At 42.2% G+C, this 21,698-nt stretch overlaps 1 pseudogene; it reads left to right on the top strand.

Annotated features, from left to right (window-relative positions):
* LOC136480996 (carboxylesterase 15-like) overlaps window positions 1-14,616 on the top strand; it is a 35,936-nt pseudogene extending 21,320 nt beyond the window's left edge.
* The last annotated feature ends 7,082 nt before the right edge of the window (window positions 14,617-21,698 follow it).

Raw genomic sequence — 21,698 nt, 5'->3', positions numbered from 1 at the left:
AGATAGATATTACTGTGCCCCTAAATTACTTCTAGCATTTAAATAAATTGTGAAAATCTACTTTACGACGTGGGTTTCATTGTATTTTCTTACTTCAAAAAATATTTACATCCTTGGTTCTTTAAATTTAAATTAAAGTAATGGATGTGGTGCTAGGCGGATGGCCACACACGTCAAGAGATGGAGCAGAATAAATCTCGAATCAGCATGGCCTTATGTCATGAGGTATTTATTCCATTGCAACACATGACCATATTTTACTTTTATTGTTAAAGTTAAAATGGTATTTTTCTAATTATCTTTTTTTTTTACTTTCTGCAATGCCCTTACGCCTCTTCATGTCCCGTATATAACTTGGACTTGCGACCTGTGCGCACACGAGCTAGAACACTGTGTCTCCAAGACATATCCAAACAGATGATGCGATCATTGGATAAATCTTCCGAGACACAAATCGTCTAGGTAACAGCAAAACAAATTATTTTTTTAATTGTTATATAAAAAAGTTGCACAAAAATATAAATATCCAATCGAATAATCTGGAATTCACCCATAGCAACGCACATGCACGTCTGCTAGTTTAAAATAAAAGTCAGAATAAATAAATGTAACACCCCAAACTTTGAATTTTTGGAAATAGAGCTAAAATGATTTAATTTGGAATTTTGTGCTCATAAAATATAGGGAAATAAAAAATTTTATTAAATTAAAATTCATCATAAGGTAGCATCATTGATGTGCATACATGCCGGTGCATTTGATTTAATTGATTGAGTGGTTTTGGTTAAAATTCAAATTGGTTTAAATTGCTTTTGAAAATGAATTTGAAAATGGCCTTGAAATAAAAGAAAAGAAAAATAAAAAGAAATTGGAAAATAAAGGAATTTAAAAAGTTGTAAAATTTATTTTTGGGAAGACTTAATAAAATTCCTCATTTTTACTTGAGTTGTAAATGTATTTTAAACCGTGTTCAAATTTGATTTGGTTCATATTTGAATTGGATTTGAAAAGAAATTAAAAAGGGAAATGCTCTCTATCTCATTTGGCCAAAAGGCCCGGCCTCTTCCCTTCTCCTTAGGATTATCCCGAGCCGGCCCAGCTGCTCCTCCTCCTCTGTTTTTTTTCCGTGGCCCGTTTTCTTCCGCGGCCCAGCTCTACCTCTCGTAGCCCACTCGCGCGCGCAGGCCCACTCTTCCCCTCTCTCGCGCTGGCCCGTTTTCCCTGAACCGGCCCACTCGCGCCCGCGTTTCCTTGCTCCATCGCGTGGCTCAGCATAGCAATCGGCCCAGCCAGTTGCCCGCGCCCTCTTCTCCTTTCTTCGGATGGCAAGTGGGGCTGCCTTGTCAGCAACCCGTCTTCTTCCTCCAGTCGTCCCTGAGCCGGACTCGCCGCCGCCTGGGAGTCCCATGCCGCCCCGCCACGCCTCGGTGCCGTGCCGCCCACGCCTTCCTGCGCCCTTATAAGCCGCCTGAGCTCGCGTCGTCTCCCTACTCCGCCCTCCAGCGCCGCAGCCGCCTTCGCCGAGCCACCGCAGCCGCGCTACAATCTAGCGCCACCAAGTCGCCATCGACCACCGAGCGAAGGGCCGTCTCTGCTTGCTCCGCGCTGCCGAGAACCTTCATAGTAAGTTCGCCTCGACCTCCTCTCCTCTCCCGTGGCTTCCCCGTCGAAAATCGTGCACCGTAGGACCGTTTCTTTGCTTCGCCGCAGAGCTTCTTTTGCTGGCAATGGCGCCGCCGCCGTCCCTGTTAACGCCGGCGGCCAGCTCTCTCTCTTCTCCCCCGCCGATCCAATCTGAGTCGTTCATCTCTAATCTAACGGTCCATATCTCCTCATACCCCTTCGCCTGCTAGATTTGCAAAAGAGCCCTCGAGTTTTTCTATTATAGAACCCGCGGTCCATTGCGTATTTACTAGATTACGTTTTATTCTTTGGAAAGTGCAGTTTCGTCGGTTTAGATCCAAAATACGTTTTCACTTATTTACATATTTGCCACTGATTTTGTTTTAGCCATAACTTCTCCTGTTTTAACTCCGAATTTGATCCGTTCAAATTAGCGTTAGGTTTGTAATTTCATAATCTACGTGTTAATACTACTGTTAAGTAGGTTTTCAACTTTTAAAATTCAGTGATTAGATTTAATCTATTATTAAAGGAAATCTTGTTTAAATCATATCTTCTGCGTTTTAGATCTGTTTTGACACATTCAAGTTGCGTTAGATTCATAGCGATGAGATCTACGTGTTAGTAACCGTATTTACCATATTACTATTTATGAAATTTCATGGTTTAAATCATATCTTGAATAATAATTTTGCAACTAGGTTTTATAAATAAAATATGATTTGTTTTACTTTAGTATTCTATTTTGAATCTAAATTTGACTTAAATTATAATCTCTATAAAATATCTTATATATGTTTTTATACCATTAAAACACATGAAGCTAATCGTTTTATATTTTCTCCTATGAGCAAATCTTTCGGTAGATGTATCTTTTTCACCGTAGCTCAGATTAGTGTGCTTTTCGCGTCTATGTGTTCGTAGCGAGACGTAGATTTGCTTTACAAACTTTTTATCTTGATTTTATGATGGGTGTACTGTTCTAATTTAGATCTATTGTTTGCTTCGTGTATGATTGTATGGATGCTTATGTGGTGCTTTATGATTTCATCCAGTCGGTGAGATATACGTGGTGATCAAGAAGAAGAAAAAGAAGAACATTGAAGATTAAAGCTTACCGAAGGATTGGTGTTTTAAGTCAAGTATAGCATGGGACCATCCTTGTTACCTATACACCTTTAATCATTAAATTCATACTACATGTGTCTACCTTGACTGCCATTAAGGATTTTCTAGTCTTTTGTACTTGTGCCTTGATACGTTTGGGTTATTCAATTGGGTAGCTTTGCTAGTGCTCAAAAACAACCATGATCTTATAACTTGACTAATGGAATATGTAATAAACACTAAAAGATGCTTTTTAGCAACATGGAATAAAGGGCTAGAGCATTGGGCTATTTTTATGGTGCTATAGATTTCTCTCCCTAAGGACTTATCTATAAGTGATCATCCGGGACTTATAGTACAGCTATGAGGGCTACATGGCTCTGGCTTTAGCTCAGTATGAGGACCTTTTCTAGCTTGTTAGTGGTTACTTTTATTGGCGTAAGAATGGCTTGCTGAATCGGGTATAGGACAACCTCTACTCTTATGTGTATAGCCGTGATGGAATTGTGCCATTCGACCGAGGGGTTTCTATATCTGTTTGTCGAGTGAATCTAATCGCCCTAACTTGTTAGACGAACCTTTGAAAGGCTTCATAGTGAACCCTGCCGACCTTCCTTGGAAGTGGGTCAAGAGATTAGCTACCTCAGACGAAAGGGTAAATCACGACTCACATTGAAAGTGTACCACCTCTGCAGAGTGTAAAACTGGTATATCAGCCGTGCTCACAGTCACGAGCGGCCTTGGAACCCTTACGGAATAGATGATCACTAATGGTTAATGATGATGAACATGGATGATACTGATGATGAATATGAAAACTGTTTATGTTATTCATTATTCATGTTTACCTGATCATGTGTTTATGGCTTGTGATAAACTTGTTGCCACCCCATTGCTAAAAGATGACTAATTAAAAGCTAACCGCAGTTAACCAGTGTCAGCCTTTTGAGCCTCATGAATCCCATGTTATATTTGTTGAGTACGACATGTACTTACGCTTGCTTTATTTTACACATATTTGAAAAAATCCCGGATGGGTACCAGATTGCTAGAGTTTAGAGGAATTAGGCTTGTGATCAACTAGTAAGTTGTCCGTGTGGATTTGGAGTCTTTACCTAAAGATTGGAGTTGTCTTTCCATTGTCTATCCTCTGAGGTTATATTCTTTATACTAAAACGTTATATATTGAGCATTGTCTTATGATATTACCCTTATTTGTAGCTATATGTGAGATTTGACTTTCTGGGCTCACATATGGTGTGTATCTGGTTTTGTTCTTAAAACTAGGTGCTATAAAGTGGTATTAGAGCAATGCTGACTGTAGAACACAAGCCTAGTTAGAAATTGGGCGTGTTAAGGATTTAAAATTGCTATAAAATCCTTGTTCTATAAATCTTGATATTTTCTTCTCTACTATATCTCTACCCTTGCTATTCATCTCTACCTTGGTGCTTATTTTAAAGTCTTTGTTCTCATCTTCACTCCTTGATTTGATATGCTTTTAGAACTGTTCTCACCACCTTCTTGCATAATCTGAAGATAAGTCTTAGGATTGTTACCCCTAGCATAATGTGGATGATAGTATCGCAAGTTTAGTCAATGATTAAATTGTGCATCTTTATTGCTCGTTGAATTGTCATTATGCTTATTATTGTTTTGAATCTTAGTAATGATTGCAATGATCTTGTTGGGTGTTCCCACAATTTCATTTAGTTTATAGGCCTAAGGTATAAGGATCGGTGCAATAAATAGTTAGGTTATGGTATTCTTTTGTTTCCCCTATCCTGTCTTTTCGGAGCAGTCTGCACTCTTCAGCTTATATCTCTAATCTTAGATGACCAAAACTCATCAGAAAATTCTGGACAATAGTAGACTTCAATATCTTTCTCTGAGCGTAAGAATCACCCTGATAGCTATTTTGATTATGGCGATACGAAAATCACAAGCCGACGCATCTGTGCTGTTTGGAACCTAGAACAGTTTCTGTTGTCCACTGTTTTCAACCACCTGAACTGTAGAATTTAGAAAAGTGTTCTATAAGGAAGTTGTGGAGAATTTTATAAGATTTTGAACGGTATAAGCTACAACATTATTGGATTAACACAATGAGAGTTATAGCTGTTTTACTACGCTGTTGTTTTTCTGCTCGCGAGGAACTTCAGATTTCTTGTTCTTGCCCCCACACGAGAGTTTCTTTGCGATGTCAGGATGTCCTTATGCTAGTTAATCCGTCTAGAAGGAGAGACAAGCTATACTTTGGTGTCTCCTACTTTATCTTTTCTTAAGGGGGTAGCCAAGGTTAAGAATTTGCAAGATGAAGTGGCTTACATTCTAGATTACGCAGCGAAGCGTGGTGGTATCCAAAGATATGAGAGAAACTCAGAGTCTCAATGAGGTTTGATTAAAGGTTCAAGGAAGGTTTAACCAAGATCATCAGGATATTGATAATGCTACCAGAGAAGTTTTAAGTTAGTTTGGATCAAGAGACCTCAGCTAAGTGTTTGAAGGAGTCCAAGAAGAGGTTGAAGAAAAACCTATGTATTAGCTTTGCCATATCCAGACAAGAGCTTCATATCTACAATGATGCACCTTGTCAAGGTGTGGGGTGTTTCCTTATGCAAAAATAAAAATGTAGTACCTTATTCATTAAGTCAACTAAGGAAGCATGAGTTGAACTACCCAACATACATCTGGAGTTATCCATTGTGGAGCATGGAAGTACTGTCTTTTGGAAGTAAAAGTGACATATAGGAGGATCATAAGAGTCTACAGGACATCTTCACTAAGTTGGTCTTGAGCTTATGATATCCTCATTGGAATGAGATTGATTATGACTTGGAAAAGTGCTAACACGTAGAGAAATAAAAGTCGCGACCAATGCCTTAGCAACGGAGAGTCATGCTAATAAGGTTTGGGTGACACCAAGGATTAAGAATTGTATTCCCCGATTGAGCAACTTGACCGGAATCATTAATGTTTAGTGGTAGATTCTCCTTCTGACTAAGAGATACGTCAGGCTCTGTTGGAAGATAAATATTTTAGGAAAAAGAATTGGTATTAAAGGAAAGGTGGCCTAGAGATTGGAGTTACCTGGGAATTATTCAAGGTACCTATCAGAATCTTGGAATCAGTTTGATAAGTTACTTGGAGTAAGGATAACATGTATGCAAAATAAAGTAGAATCCTTATCAAGACAATGGAACTACACAAGAAAGTAAAGAAGAATCTAAAGACAGAGTATCCCTATCTCCAAGTAAACGTCTTCCGAATCTCGAGGACGAGATTCATCTTAAGGGGGTAGAATTGTAACACCCCAAACTTTGAATTTTTGGAAATAGAGCTAAAATGATTTAATTTGGAATTTTGTGCTCATGAAATATAGGGAAATAAAATTTTTCATTAAATTAAAATTTATTATAAGGTAGCAACATGGATGTGCATACATGCCGGTGCATTTGATTTAATTGATTGAGTGGTTTTGGTTAAAATTCAAATTGGTTTAAATTGCTTTTGAAAATGAATTTGAAAATGGCTTTGAAATAAAAGAAAAGAAAAAATAAAAAGAAATTGGAAAATAAAGGAATTTAAAAAGTTGTAAAAATTATTTTTGGGAAGACTTAATAAAATTTCTTATTTTTACTTGAGTTGTAAATGTATTTTAAACCGTGTTCAAATTTGATTTGGTTCATATTTGAATTGGATTTGAAAAGAAATTAAAAAGGGAAATGCTCTCTCTCTCATTTGGCCAAAAGGCCCGACCTCTTCCCTTCTCCTCAGATTATCCCGAGCTGGCCTAGCTGCTCCTCCTCCTCTGTTTTTTTTCCGTGGCCTGTTTTGTTCCGCGGCCTAGCTCTGCCTCTCGCAGCCCAGTCACGCGCGCAGGCCCACTCTTCCCCTCTCTCGCGCTGGCCCGTTTTCCCCGCATCGGCCCACTCATGCCCACGTTTCCTTGCTCCAGCGCGTGGCTCAGCATAGCAATCGGCCCAGCCAGTTGGCCGCGCCCTCTTCTCCTTTCTTCCGATGGCAAGTGGGTCTGCCTTGTCAGCAACCCGTCTTCTTCCTCTAGTCGTCCCAGAGCCGGACTCGCTGCCGCCTGGGAGTCCCATGCCGCCCCGCCACGCCTCGGTGTCGTGCCGCCCACGCCTTCCTGCGCCCTTATAAGCCGCCCGAGCTCGCGCCGCCTCCCTACTCCGCCCTCGAGCGCCGTAGCCTCCTTCGCTGAGCCACCGCAGCCGCGCTGCAATCTAGCGCCGCCAAGTCGCCATCGACCGCCGAGCGAAGGGCCGTCTCTGCTTGCTCCACGCTGCCGAGAACCTTCGCAGTAAGTTCGCCTCGACCTCTTATGTGTATAGCCGTGATGGAATTGTGCCATTCGACAGGGGGTTCCTATATCTGTTTGCCGAGTGAATCTAATGGCCCTAACTTGTTAGACGAACCTTTGAAAGGCTTCATAGTGAACCCTGCCGACCTTCCTTGGAAGTGGGTCAAGAGATTAGCTACCTCGTGCGAAAGGGTAAATCAGGACTTACATTGAAAGTGTACAACCTCTGCAGAGTGTAAAACTGGTATATGAGTCGTGCTCACGGTCACGAGCGGCCTTGGAACCCTTACGGAATAGATGATCACTAATGGTTAGTGATGATGAACACGGATGATACTGATGATGAATATGCTCATTAATGATTACTGTTTATGTTATTCATTATTCATGTTTACCTGATCATATGTTTATGGCTTGTGATAAACTTGTTGCCACCCCATTGCTAAAAGATGACTAATTAAAAGCTAACCGCAGTTTACCAGTGTCAGCCTTTTGAGCCTCATGAACCCCATGTTATATTTATTGAGTACGACATGTACTTACGCTTGCTTTATTTTACATATATTTGGAAAAATCCCGGATGGGTACCAGATTGCTAGAGTTTGGAGGAATTATGCTTGTGATCAACTAGTCAGTTGTCCCTGTGGATTTGAAGTCTTCGCCTGAAGATCGGAGTTATCTTTCCGTTGTCTATACTCTGAGGTTATATTCTTTATACTAATACGTTATATATTGAGCATTGTCTTATGATATTACCCTTATTTATAGCTATATGTGAGATTTGACTTTCTGGGCTCACATATAGTGTGTATCTGGTTTTGTTCTTAAAACCGGGTGCTACAATAAATATATATTAGCTTTTGGTGGATTGCTTTTAGTCTGGTGAGTTACCATTTAGACATCGACTGCTCTATGTCGTTGGTATAAATATAAACACACACGTGACATTAAGACCCTGTTTCAATGAGTTAGGACTAGTTAATAGTTTGGCTAAAAATTAGCTTCAATTAGTCAAGGTTGGCTAGCTAGTTAGTTAACAACTAGTTGGAGACTATTCTAAAAAATTAGCCTACCTATTAGCCCTCCCATTTGAATGCGCTAGTGCTAATTTGAGCTAATTTTTAGCTAGCTAACGATTAGCCCTTATATCCAAACAGACCCTAAATATGTATTATTATGATAGTAAAGTACTTCATCTGTTACAATTTTGTCATTCAACGCATGGGCGAAGTGAAGTTATTTTTTTTCAACTATTACCACCGGTACAGAGACGGCCTTTACTCCCGGTGGGGAACCCCCTCTAGTCCCGGTTCCCCACTCGGGAGCAAGCATCCGGGACTAAAGGGGGGTTCTTTAGTCCCGGGTCAGGAACTGGGACTAAAGGTGGACCTTTAGTCCCGGTGGGTAACACCAACCAGGACTAAAGGTGCCTCCTGACATGCCACGAGGCCGGCACCCTTTAGTCCCGGTTGATAATACGAACCGGCACTAAAGGTTTTTTTTTCTTTTTTCTTTTCTTTTCATTTTTTGTTTTCTTTTCAAAATAGGTTTTTGAAGTCGTATTGTACGCTGCTAATAATACATTTATACGCGCGTATAGTATGTTTCGGTTCAAGCACAATGAACGTATTAAATCACACAATTCAAGCATAGAAATATATATATATATATATATATATATATATATATATATATATATATATATATATATATATATATATATATATATATATATATATATATATATATATATATATATGCATGAATGCATCATATATATATTTACATGCATGCATGCATATGTGTATTTTACATTATATTATTTTATGTGCATATATTACAAAAGATTGTATTACAGTTGTTGTGATATAACAAGTTTCCTCTCATCCTCTAGCTTGGCTTCCATGGCAGTGTTGGGTCGAAGTAGAACTCGCCCTTGGAATCGATGCCCTGGTCATTAAAAAATCCGCCTATAGACTCTTGAATTGCTTTGATTTAGTTTTGTCGTATGACCTTTTCCTCCAACCATCGAGCCTACAGGTTTGAATTAAAGAAAAATAAATTAATATATGTACATATATATATATATATATATATATATAAAGACATAGTAACACAATCAATAATAATAATTAAATGAATATATAGTGTATTTTTAACGTACTTTGAGTCTCTCTGTAGGAGTTCTTTGGGAGAGCTCCTTGATAAACTTGCAAACATAGTAACCACAGTAGTTGTTCCCCTGTTCCTGCCTCAGACACCACTTTACGAGAAAAAGATTTGTCATCCAATCTGGTGATCCGGTGAAAACTATATGCTTAATTAATAAAGTTGATGCGATTTAGGGGACTTACTTTCAAAGGGATTACATTCAGTGGCGCTTTGCATGTTCCCATGTGTTGCTTCTCAATAAAGGTTTTCCAAACACTGCCCAATAAAAAATTTGCCACGTCATCAGATATAGTTAATCATCATGTTTGTGTGTATATATAGTTGCTAGAGATACCGAAATTACCTCTGAATAATATCTATCATATCTTGATAGTCTTGTTGTGGTTTTCTCATCGAGTCATAGATTATCAAGTGACTTTTCACCAGATCGATGTCCATCAATATCCAGTGATTGCTGCATGTGTTTATAGGATATAACGCATAACACTCATTAATTAACTAGAATCAACATATGAGCCATTAAGGATGATCGACATTATTAACACTCACTTGAAGTTATAGGGAAAGAGTATATCCTTCTTATAGCGTTGGTTCACTAAGAAGTTCATGAGGTTACTCTCTGACTCAGACTTCCAATTAGGCTTTGGAGTAACTGGGTCTTTGAATACTATATGGGGATCAACAAAACCAATTTCATTGTAGCCTTTCTTTCTGTGCTCTGTCATTGTAAATCTGCATATATATAGTACTTGTTAGGATAATTTATATGCATATACACACATATGATGAGTTTAATAATAGATCAAAAGAATTATTACTTACAGGCAATAGCAGCTAATGATAACTTTGTCCAAAGAGGTCAGGTGGCATAGTTGATGAAATTCTGCAAAGTCAACATACATAACATCATCGCCACGGAACCAATGTTCATCTCTAATTCTGACACCAATGCAGAAGTATCCACCGGTAGACGCCTGCATGTACCACTTGTTTAGCAGGTATATTTGCGTTCCCAGATCACCTAAGGCTTGAGGGTTGTATAGACTCTGGCCTAGTATAAATTTTTTCTTCCAAATATCAACCTCCGCCGCACTCTCAATGTTTCCATCACCAAACATCTGGTAAAGGTCGAGACCAGTCTCTTCAATAAATTCACCAAGGTGATCCAAATCGATATCCGGAGGTATGTTTGCCTGATGCAGTAATCCTAAATTCAAACCATATTCATTACCAACAACTAGCGGGGAGACTGATTGGTGCGATTGTTGTCCGAGTTGTGCAACTCCTTTCCCTACCTACTTCTTTTCCTGTGCCGCTGCAATTGACTTGGTGAGAGTGAGGTCATAGTCCATTAACGTTGATTTGGACGGCTTACGAGATTCCCGCTGTTGTTGCTGGTAAGAAGCCACCTTTTTTCTTAGAATATCTAGAGCTACGAAGAAGTACGGTTTCTCTGGGTTACTCCTTGCTTCTTGATCCTTTTTAAGTTTGTCATAGAATCTAGACATGTCTTTTTTATATGCATCAGTTACTTCTTCCTTCTCTTCAGATATTATTTTGGGAATAGCCCTTTCTTTCAGGGTGGCTTTCTTTGCCGGCGGGGGCTGGTTCTTCATTTGTGGGGCTGGCCTCTTGCTAGCACTTGGCTTCTTGGTAGGTGGGGGCGGGGGAGGCGTTGGAGGCCTCCTTGGAGGTGGTGGCAGCGGCGTTGGAGACCTCCTTGGAGGTGGCGGCTGCGGCGTTGGAGACCTCCTTGGAGATGGTGTGGATGCAGCCTCGCCTTCCAACACATTGTCATCGTACAGAGCACTATGATGATCTGGCGATTGAATAATTGGACTTAGGTTGGGGGAGGATCTGCTACAAAAAAGGAATGACATATTATTATGAGCAGATTGTTAATTATTTAAGCCAATATAAATTAATGATGTAGTGTTTTCATCCGCACCTATGGTGAGGTAGTTCAGGAGGAGGTGGAGGCGACATCCCGGGAATGATGATGTAGCGCTTGCGCCATAGAATGAATGTCTTCTCTGCTTCTCCGAGAGTCTTCTCGTCATCACCTCCAGGAATGTCAAGAGGCAAATCACTAAATCCTTTTTCAGCTTTATCTACCGAGATGGTAGCATATCCCTCTTAGATTATATTCCCATGAATCCTTAGTGTCTTGGTTCGGTCGATAGGATTAACAAGACCGATAGCCACCTTGATTGTGGAATTCCCCTTCGGAATGTGTAGCTCACACGATGTACAAGGTTCAGTGACGTCATCCACAGGGAAGTGCAGTCCGGTGTCCCCTTGATTTGGTATCTCCGTGGAAGCACAGCTGCTTTTCAACTGAACAGATTGGCTAATGTTGATTCTTGGCTCTGATGCCTGCTTGCTTGCACTTGCTGCTATTTGCACTTGCCTTCTGATTTCCTCCTGCATTCTCGCTTCAAGGTTTTTTTCCCGCTCCTGTGCTTCACGAACCGCTTCCTCCAACCTCTAGAGCCGCTGTGCCTCTTCTTCCTTCTTTCTCTGGCGTCTTCTGTAGGAAGGTCTGTCCTGAGGGAATCCATGCTCCCACAAGACACTTCCTTTGCGTCTAGTTCGGCCACCATGTTCAATAGTCCCGATGGCATATGTCAGCTCATCCTTCTCTCTATTGGGCCTGAACGCACCACTAGCAGTAGCTCTCTGAGCATAAAACAATCTTTCTGCTGCTTCTTGCAGTCTTGCACCATAAACACACTTCCCTGTCTCCTGGTCCAGTGTTCCCCCATGAGCGAAAAACCAATTCTTTGCACGCTCTCCCCACTCGAGTGATTCTGGTGTGATACCCTTGGCAAGAAGGTCTACTTCCATTTTGTTCCACTTCTTAATGGTAGTCGGGTAGCCACCTGATCCCAAGTTATGGTGGTATGTCTTTTGTTGGGCATTACGTTGGTTCTTTATCACCCGACTCACACCCTCTTCCGACGTCTTGTACTATACAAACTCCCCCCAATAGGGCCTCTGCTTTGAGATCGGGCCTGGGACAGTAAAATCTGGTGTTATGTTCTTCTTGACATACGTCGTGTATAGGTGTTTCTTCCAAGTCTGAAACTGGGTGGCCATCTTCTTCATTGCCCAATCCCTAACTCACTCCTTCAATTCATCACCATCTATTATATCATCATAACCATCTGTTTGGAGCGTGAAATGTTCCAAGACATCATTCCAAATTAACGTCTTGTCACGATCGGAGACAAAACTGATATGAGGAGCATTGGTCTTCTTCTTCCATTCACGGGTACTGATCGAGAGCCGGTCCCGTACAAGGTAACCACAGTGGTGCATGAATTTCGTTTTATTTGCCCCCCCCGGTTCGCCTGTATCCACATTGAACTCCGAGATGATGAAGCGACCCTCCAATGGCTTTTTGGGACCTCGAACATTTTAACTCTTCATTGTAGTTGTTGATGTCGATCCAGAAGGCTACAAAACATAAACATTATTTTTAATGTCATGAGCACACATAAGACATATGATAATATAAATAGCTAATAATAAAAAATATATACTTGGCCAATATGTTGTTACTCATTTTGTTCAAGAGCTAAGTACTGACTCCCGTCATCTGCATCCTCTTGCACATTATTTTTAGCACCATCATCGCCGGCAACTTGAGTGCTAGTGTTGATTAAATTCATCATCAACTCCTCCTCATCCATGTTTCTCGGGTTGGCCATCTAGCTTCAAAAAACAAAACCAATATATAGTACGTCAAATCTTTGCTTACATGCGTAAAATCTACGAACAATATGTATTATTAAATCTTGCCCCTTGGTCACGGACGCAATTCGCCACACTAGGGCGAACTACGTCGCTACTAGGGTGAATTAGGGCTATACATAAACAGCCGAGGGCGAATTGCGTCGGTGACTAGGGCGAACCGCATCGGTGACATCACCAACGCGGTTCGCCCTAGCCACCAACGCAATTCGCCCTAGTATGATTGTTTAGCGTTAACAATAACGATAATACGAATGTTGATTGACTAGGCCGCGAGAGAGGGCGGTGTGACGAGAGTGGCGGTGCTCCGCTCCATCGTATATATGTTTGTACACACGGGTGAACGAGGGCGGCGGTGTTCCGCCATATAAACCCTAAACCCTAGGGCGAATGAGGGCGACGGTGCTCCGCCGTATAAACCCTAAACCGTAGGGCGAACGAGGGCAGCGGTGCTCCGCCGTATAAACCCTAACGAGGGCGGCGGTGCTCTGCCGTATAAACCCTAAACATCGTGGAGCTAGCCGAGGAGTGAACTTCTTCTTAGCGACCGCGCCGCACGTCGTGGACGACTGCCTCGGCATCGTGCAGCTTCTTAGCGACGGCACCATGACGCGCTCCGCGAAGTACTCCACGCTCCCTCTCTAGGGTGAGGTGCCGTCCAACCTGCCCGTCCAGTGGAAGGACGTCATCTACAACGCCGCGCATGCGCTCCGCCTTCGCATGTATAGGCCCACCGACGACAACACGACGACGGCCAATAATAAGCTGCCGGTGCTCGTCTACTTCCACGGCGGCGGCTTCTGCCTGTGCAGCTTTGAGCTGCCCCACTTCCATACCGACGTGCTCAGGCTCGCCGCGGAGCTCCCGGCGCTCATGCTCTCCATCGACTACCGCCTGGCGCCCAAGCACCACCTCCCCGCAACGCACCGTGATGCCGAGGCCGTCCTGTCGTGGCTCCGTGCCCAGGCCAAGGCCGACCCGTGGTAGGCCAACGACTCAGCCGACCTAGGCAGGCTGTTCATCTGCGGCGACTCAGCCGGCGGCAACATCGCACACCACGTCGCTGTCCGATACGGCAGCGGGTAGCTCGCCCTCGACCCCATCATCCGGATCGCCGGGTGCGTCCTGCTCTGGCCCTTCTTTGCCGCCGAGGAGAGGACGACGCTGTTCGACCAGACGTGGCGCCTGGCGCTGCCCGTCGGCGTGCGACCCAACGGCCAACCCGTTTGGGCCAGACAGCGTCCCACTGGACGACGTCGCCTTCCCACCACTGCTCGTCGTGGACCTGGACCAGGACGTGCTGCACAACCGCATACAGGACTATGCCGCTAGGTTGACAGCGATGGGGAAGCCGAATTTGCCGTGTTGCCGTGTTCAGAGGGGACCAGGGCCACGGGTTCTTCATCTTTGACCCGGAATGCGAAAGCCGAGAGAACTCACCTCAAGACTGCGGAGGCGCGTGCGGTGGAGGGCTCATCGGCGTGAGGTGGGGTGGCGACCGGTGGCGGCGTGAGGAAGAAGAGGAGAAAGGACGGCTGTTCGACGAGGAAGAAGAGGAGGGGATCGATCTACGCCAGGCACTGGCGCATATATACCAGGGAGATTTACTCCCGGTGCTAGCCACCAGCCGGGAGTAAAGGTCCTTTACTCCCGGTGCGTGTTACCAACCGGAAGTAAAGGTACCTTTACTCCCGGTGCTTGTTACCAACCGGGAGTAAACCTTTACTCCCGGTTGGTAACACGCACCGGGAGTAAAGGGTTTTTTTTGGCGGGCCATGAAACAACAGCCCACCTTTACTCCCGGGTGGGCTTCCCACCCGGGAGTAAAGGTGGGTTGCAGTTTCATTTCCCGCCGGGAGTCTTGTTAAATACATAGTAAATTAAATAAAAGGCATAAAATTATTTTGTTAAAAATATGGATTTTTTTTCTTTATTGCACATAGGAAAAATCTATAACCTAACTTTTTTTATTTTTTGTTATAATTATAAAACATAATATAACTAATATTTATTATTTCGTTAATGCAAAAATATAGTGTTTAATTAAAATTATTAAAACTATTGGTTTTGGATAGGAAATTTGTTTTCACATCATTTTAACGTTAATATTTTAATTTTTCATCACTCAATATCCTAATTTAACTTTTCGAGAGAGAAATCCCACCAAATCAAACATTGATTTAATTTGAAACACGACATAATAAACATCTGAATTCACAATTATTACATAATATCTCAAATACACACTACATTAAATCACTATATCATCAAGTGGGCACAGCAGTGAACTTCTTCTTTACGTATGTCCCTTGGTTATGATCGCGTCGTAACCATGGAGTGTCCTCATCATTTACCAAGATGCTAGGGTCTTTGTTCACTTTGAAGGGCGAAATTCGGTCATCCTTTTCATAATCTTCTGACATGTCCGACTTGTCCTCAATTCCCACGATGACTCTTTTCCCTGGAAGAACTATGTGGCGCTTTGGCTCTTTTGTTGAGTCATTATCGTTTTTCCCTCTTTTTGGTTTGGTAGACATATCATTGACATAGAACACCTGATTCACATCCTTGGCAAGGACGAATGGTTCGTCTTTGTACCCAATATTACTAAGGTCTACTGTTGTCATTCCATACTCATTGTCTACTGTTACCCCACCTCCGATCACCTTGACCCATTGGCACTTGAACAATGGGATCTTCAAAGTAGGTGCATATTCTAGTTCCCATATTTTATCTATGCGGCCATAATATGTCTGCTTATTCCCATTCGGGTCTGTGGCATCTATGCGGACACCACTATTTTGGTTGGTACTCCTTTTATCTTGGGCTACTGTGTAGAATATGTTCCCATTTATCTCGTACCCTTTGTATGTGATGATATGCCATGATGGTTGCATAGCCAATAAATACAGTTGCTCATGGATGCTCTCATCACCTTGACATTTTTTCGCAACCAACCGCCAAAAGTTTCTATGTGCTTACGTGTAATCCAAGCTTCAGTCTTCCCTGGAAACTCGGATCGTAAGAGATCCTTGTGTGTCTCAATATACGGATCTACCAAAGAGGAGTTCTGTAGAACTGTGTAGTGCGCTTTATTGAAATAATCATCCTCCATACCAATATATGTTTTCCTCCCTAGTGTCCCCTTTCCGCTTAATCTCCCCTCATGTCTCGATTCAGGAACACCAATCGAGTCAAGGTCGGGAATAAAGTCAACACAGAACTCAATGACCTCTTCTGTTCCATAGCCCTTGGTGATGCTTCCTTCTGGGCGAGCATGGTTGTGAACATATTTCTTCAGAACTCCCATGAATCTCTCTAAGGGGAACATGTTGTGTTGGAACACAGGACCGAGAATGAAAATCTCCTTGACTAGGTGAACTAGGAGGTGTGTCATGATATCAAAGAAGGAAGGAGGGAACACCAACTCAAAGCTGACGAGACATTGAACCACATCATTTTGTAGTTTAGCTAGATCAGTTGGATCAATTGCCTTCTGAGAAATTGCATTGAGGAATGCACATAGCTTCACGGTGGCTAGACGTACATTTGGAGGTAGAATTCCTCTCAATGCAACTGGAAGTAATTGCGTCATGAGAACGTGACAGTCATGGGACTTTAAGTTATAGAATTTCTTCTCTGGCACATTTATAATACCCTTTATATTTGAGGAGAATCCAGATGGTACCTTGATGTTGTTTAAGCATTCAAACATGATTTCCTTCTCCTCTTTGCTTAGAGTGTAGCTGGCAGGACATAGGTAATGGCATCCATCATCTGTCTTCTCTGGATGCAGGTTGTCTCTTTCTCTCAAACAACGCAGGTCCTGTCGTGCTTCAAATGTGTCCTTAGGCTTTCCATACACACCCATGAAGCCTAGCAGGTTTACACAAAGATTCTTCGTCAGGTGCATCACGTCGATCGAGCTACGGACCTCTAGGACTTGCCAATAGGGTAGGTCCAAAAATATGGACTTCTTCTTCCACATGGGTGCGTGACCGTTAGTGTCGTTCGGAACAAGTTGGCTGCCATGTCCATTTCCAAAGACGACTTTCACATCATTGACCATATTGAGTACATCGTCACCGGTTCGGTTGCGAGGCTTGGTCAGGTGGTCTGCCTTCCCTTTAAAATGCTTGCCTTTCTTTCTTACGGGGTGATTTGTAGGAAGAAATCGACGATGGCCAAGGTACACGACCTTTCGACATTTTTTCAAGAATACACCTCTAATATCACCGAAGCAGTGTGTGCATGCATTATATCCCTTGTTTGACTGTCCTGAAAGATTACTTAGAGTAGGCCAATCATTGATTGTTACGAACAACAATGCTCGTAGATCAAAGTGTTCCTGTTTGTACTCATCCCACACACGTACACCTTCTTTATTCCACAAAATGAGAAGTTCATCAATAAGTGGTCTCAGGTACACATCGATGTCATTGCTAGGTTGCTTCGGGCCTTGGATGAGCACAGGCATCATAATGAACTTTCGCTTCATGTATAACCAAGGAGGAAGGTTGTAGATACTTAGAGTAACATGCCAAGTGCTATGACTACTGTTCTGCTCTCCAAAAGGATTGATACCATCTGTACTTAAAGCAAACCTTAAGTTTCTTGTGTTATTTGCAAACTCTGGGAATTCTCTGTCGATTGTTCTCCACTGGGACCCATCAGCAGGGTGTCTCAACATATTGTCTACCTTACGGTCTTCTTTGTGCCATCGCAACAATTTTGCATGTTCTTTGTTTCTGAACAGACGTTTCAAGCGTGGTATTATAGGAGCATACCACATAACCTTGGCAGGGATTTTCTTCCGCAGACGTTTGCCCTCAACATCACCAGGGTCATCTCGCCTGATCTTATACCGCGATGCATGGCATACCGGGCATGCATCCAATTTCTCGTACTCTTTGCCACGGTACAGGATGCAGTCATTAGGACATGCATGTATCTTCTCGATTTCTAGCCCCATAGGACAGACAACTTGTTTTGCTTCGTAGGTAGTGGCGGGCAATTCATTGTCCTTCAGAAGCATCTTCTTTTGAATTTTTAGTAACTCTCCAAATCCCTTATCAGATACACCATTCTTTGCCTTCCATTGCAGCAATTCTAGTGTGGTTCCCAACTTTTTCTGCCCTGCATCACAAGTTGGGTATAACAATTTCTTGTGATCTTCTAGCATCCGCTCGAACTTGATCTTCTCCTTTTCACTTTCACATTCTCTTTGTGCGTCACAAATGACCTGACAAAGATCATCAGCAGGCTCATCTTCTGCGGCTACCTCTTCTTTAGCTTCTCCCATTGCAGTATCATTGAAGCACGCACCATCGGGAATAATATCATTGTCGTCCCATTGTTCTTCTTCACCTTCTTCCATTACAACGCCGGTTTCTTCGTGCTTTGTCCAACAAATATAGTTTGGCATGAAACCCGACTTGAACAAGTATGAATGAACAACCCTTGAGTAAGGATATTCCACCGTATTCTTACATATGGCACATGGGCAGTACATGAAACCATCGCGTTTGTTTGCCTCGGCCGCACGTAACAAAGAATGCACGCCGTCAATGAACTCTTGGGAGCGACGATCAGCATTGTACATCCAATGCCGGCCCATCTGCATTACATGACATAAATACCATATTAAAACCTAGATCATAATTAATTATTTATACAACATGCGTGCCACCACAAAAGGTTCAAATTTATGAAAGCATCGCTACAATGTAGACAATCCAAACTACCACTAAAAGAACTAAAGCTAAAATACATTTCAGGAGCACAAGGATTTCGTGACCAATCTCAACTAAAACAGACAGATCCTCCGATTGTGCAACATCTTTGGGCTTCTTCGGCTGGATCACTGCCTCATTAGCTGTCGTATCTACCTGTTGTGCAAGATATTTTTGCACGAGTTCAACATACTCTTCCTCCCAGTAGAAGCCTGAACATCGTCCACTGCCATCCCACTGAAATTAAAACAAAAAATTAGAACTTTAATCACAACCATCATAAAAATAGGTATAAACTAACCATAATCATTAAATACGATAAAATAACTCACATTGCGATCCAGACACTTGTAGAAGATACGATCCTTGTTGGGAGCCTTATTCTTCACTCGGTACTCCATCACAATCTTTGTCAAATCACGACACTTGCCGCATGAAATGAGAGGGAGGCCCGGCCTAAGTCGCTTTGGAAACCCATGAGAGGCCGAGGACCCGGAAGCAGTTGCCATCTACTCTCTATACTCATTTTTTAATACACTATAAATTTCTCATTTTATAAACAAATAAAATTAAGAAACTATAAAATTATCTATATCTCTAAACAATGATATTTTTAATGGTCATTGTGTTCTCGTCTTTTACTATGGCAGGTAAGTAATTCACATGATATTTCCGCAAATTAACAGAAGAATGGGAGTGTACACACATAACAATCGATTATCGTTTATATTTATATATATACTACGTTTGGGTACGGTGATTGACAGACTACTGCGACGATATCGGGATGTGTGAATAAATAACCATCCGTACTAGTTAACCTTGCTTACGTGATTATCTCGGCGAGCATTTCTCAACCGGGCGGCACCGTACTTGGCCATGGAAGAGCTCCGATTCTACGAGGAAGGGAACACGGTCTTCCACGACCGTTGCCGCTCTCCCTCGTAGACTCAAAGCTCCTCCTTGACGTCCGTTACTGCTCGGCAGAGAACATGCTCGCCGAAATGAACACCGTCCGCTAGTTCAACTAGCTACTTTAACCTTCCTTCATGTAAATATGCAAGCTTGAAGTGATTTTGAGCTCAAATTGCTTACAAATGAAAAAAACCACAATAAAGAACCATATATATATATAGTGAACAAAATGGGATAAGACCATGATGAAACATGAGAGTAACCTTTAGAACCGAAGAATCGACGGAGGAATCGAAGAAATCGATGGAGAAAGCTTGAAGTGATTTTGAGCTCAAATTGCTTACAAATGAAAAAAACCACAATAAAGAACCATATATATAGTGAACAAAATGGGATAAGACAATGATGAAACATGAGAGTAACCTTTAGAACCAAAGAATCGACGGAGGAATCAAAGAAATCGATGGAGCTTCGATTCCTCCGTCGATTTCTTCGATTCCTCCGTCGATTCTTCAGTTGTAAAGGTTACCAATCTCATACTCTCATTTTTCACCATTGTCTTATCTCATTTTGTTCACTATATATATATGGTTCTTTATTGTGGTTTTTTTCATTTGTAAGCAATTTGAGCTCAAAATCACTTCAAGCTTGCATATTTACATGAAGGAAGGTTAAAGTAGCTATTAAAAACTAGTATTCACCGTTCATTTGTAGCATGCATAGCACACTTCATTGTTTAGAGATATAGAGAATTTTAGAGTTTTTTAATTTTATTTGTTTATAAAATGAGAAATTTATAGTGTATTAAAAAATGAGTATAGGGACTAGTGCCTCTGACTGGTATGACAGATGCAATGCAAGGCCGTGCAACAGAAAGCAAATCCGTTCTCTTTTGACGATACGCCCGAACAGCCGGGCCTGATAGATTTGGTGGTTGAACGGGTCCGTCGGCCGTCACCGTGCGACTGTACGACAAAGAACGGCATCGATCGACCATAGTATTTTATTGTCCGGAGTCCGGTCCGAGGTGCAATGCAACGCAATGACAATTGACAATGCGTTGCTAGGTCAAAATATGGTCATTTCTATGGACTCCGCGACTAAGCATTTTATTTTAACTTTTTATGAAATGAAAAACTTAGAAAATAGTTAGAAAATTATAGAAAATCCGTACTAGTTGAACTTGCGGACCGTGTTTAACTCGGCGAGCATGTTCTCTGCCGAGCGGTAACAGACATCAAGGAGGAGCTTTGATTCTACAAGGGAGAGCGGCAACGGTCGTGGAAGACCGTGTTCCCTTCCTCGTAGAATCGGAGCTCTTCCTTGACCAAGTACGGTGCCATCCGGTGGAGAAATGCTCGCTGAGATGATCACGTAAGCAAAGTCAACTAGTACGGATGGTTATTTATTAAAACATGTTTTTGAGCTATAAATCCTGCTGGCCGTCTTCTTCCTCCCCGAGCCCGCCTGAGAGCTTAAGTTCAAATTTAAGCAGTGTTCTTGCTCTTTCTCCATCCATTCTTCGATTCCTCCATCGATTTCTTCGATTCCTCCATCGATTCTTCGGTTCTAAAGGTTACTCTCATGTTTCATCATTGTCTTATCCCATTTTGTTCACTATATATATATGGTTCTTTATTGTGGTTTTTTTCATTTGTAAGCAATTTGAGCTCAAAATCACTTCAAGCTTGCATATTTACATGAAGGAAGGTTAAAGTAGCTAGTTGAACTAGTGGACGGTGTTCATTTCGGCGAGCATGTTCTCTGCCGAGCGGTAACGGACGTTAAGAAGGAGCTTTGATTCTACGAGGGAGAGCGGCAACGGTCGTGGAAGACCGTGTTCCCTTCCTCGTAGAATCGGAGCTCTTCCGTGGCCAAGTACGGTGCCGTCCGGTGGAGAAATGCTCGCCGAGATGATCACGTAAGCAAGGTCAACTAGTACGGATGGTTATTTATTCACACGTCCCGATATCATCGCAGTAGTCTGTCAATCACCGTACCCAAACGTAGTATATATATAAATATAAACGATAATCGATTATTATGTGTGTACACTCCCATTCTTCTGTTAA

This window comes from Miscanthus floridulus, chromosome 9 (genome assembly GCF_019320115.1).
Source record: "Miscanthus floridulus cultivar M001 chromosome 9, ASM1932011v1, whole genome shotgun sequence".
Taxonomy (NCBI): domain Eukaryota; kingdom Viridiplantae; phylum Streptophyta; class Magnoliopsida; order Poales; family Poaceae; genus Miscanthus; species Miscanthus floridulus.
Note: the sequence above shows the minus strand (reverse complement) of the source record. Positions and strands in the feature narration are given on the sequence as shown.